Source organism: Chiloscyllium plagiosum, unplaced genomic scaffold, assembly GCF_004010195.1.
Source record: "Chiloscyllium plagiosum isolate BGI_BamShark_2017 unplaced genomic scaffold, ASM401019v2 scaf_12846, whole genome shotgun sequence".
Lineage (NCBI taxonomy): Eukaryota > Metazoa > Chordata > Chondrichthyes > Orectolobiformes > Hemiscylliidae > Chiloscyllium > Chiloscyllium plagiosum.
In genome coordinates, this window is record NW_025211377.1 from 11220 (window position 1) to 12605 (window position 1386).

Consider the following 1386-nt stretch of genomic DNA (forward strand, 5'->3'; position numbering starts at 1 on the left):
AGGAGCTGAAGTCAAACTCTCAATTTTTGGAAGGATTTTTATTAAACCTGATTGAACATTTAAATCTCAGAGCATAATCTTTGCTTTTTTAAACAAAGTGTGTGGGAAACATCCCACATCTTGCTAAAGGTTCAGATACATAGAGCCAAAGGTCAAGCAAACATCACACTTCCTATTCACTTCTACAAAGGGCTGACATCACATTTCTTCAGGATTTAACGTATTTTATAAATTGTTTGTAAAATCATTAGTCACATTAAGATTAGATTTTAGATTAGATTAGATTAGATTACATTACAGTGTGGAAACAGGCCCTTCGGCCCAACAAGTCCACACCGACCCGCCGAAGCGAAACCCACCCATACCCCTACATTTACCCTTACCTAACACTACGGGCAATTTAGCATGGCCAATTCACCTGACCCTGCACATCTTTTGGACTGTGGGAGGAAACCGGAGCACCCGGAGGAAACCCACGCAGACACGGGGAGAATGTGCAAACTCCACACAGTCAGTCGCCTGAAGCTCATATAAAGAACTGGACAATAAATATCCAATAAGAGTGAAGCCTGTGACAACAGATTCAGCTTTGGAGGGCAGTGTATGCGCATTCTAAATTCTGGGAGCACTTTGGGAGACTGCTCCCAGATGGTGATAGTGAGCACATCTGGAATGCACTGTTTAGATTTGGGAATCCATGGGAAACAATCTGTGGTTTCACTAATACTTGGCTTGTGTTGTTGATGTACAGTAAGCAATTCATAAAGTTACTTATGTATTGTTGTTGACTACCTGAATGGTATTCAAATCTGCCAGGTTGCCTTCAATAGTGTGAATGCATTTATTGTAAATATTTGGAATATTCCAGAACTGCCCAGTGCTTGGCAAATTCAGGGGGAAAAAAAAATCACATTGAGTAATTAAGAATCCAAGAGGACGTAACCACTGAATTATTCAATTCAAATAGTTAAATGGAGTGTTCACATTTAAAATACCTGTTATCCATATGAATGGATCGACTGACAGAATTGGGACCAAATTCCTGGCTGGGGCATGTGAAATGTGTTTTGATAAAGTCACCTGCATTTACCAACAATAATTTGGCAAGCTCAGAAATTTAAAAAACAATACAAGCTTCATTGCTGCTCCAGTCGGGTCCCAAGCTCTGTGAAAAAAAACAATGTTCAGGTTTATTGCATACACTCTGAAACACATGTTCCTTCTACAGATCCTGCAAGTTTCCCCAATGAGCATAGTCCATCGAAATGATGTGGCTAACTTTGGCCAACTCATTTCTTTCCGAGCCTCTATAGCCTGAAGAGTGACCAGAAGCAATTACTCCACAAATGTGGGAACATTACTGACGAGGATTTTTTTCCTTCAGAA

General features: G+C 40.2%; 1 long non-coding RNA gene across 1 annotated transcript in view; it reads left to right on the forward strand.

The window, feature by feature from the left end:
• LOC122547032 overlaps positions 1-1368 on the forward strand; it is a 5706-nt gene extending 4338 nt beyond the window's left edge. The window contains exon 3 of the long non-coding RNA XR_006310870.1: positions 1229-1368. This is a non-coding gene — a long non-coding RNA (uncharacterized LOC122547032). The remainder of the gene's footprint in view (positions 1-1228) is intronic.
• Positions 1369-1386: the final 18 nt, after the last annotated feature.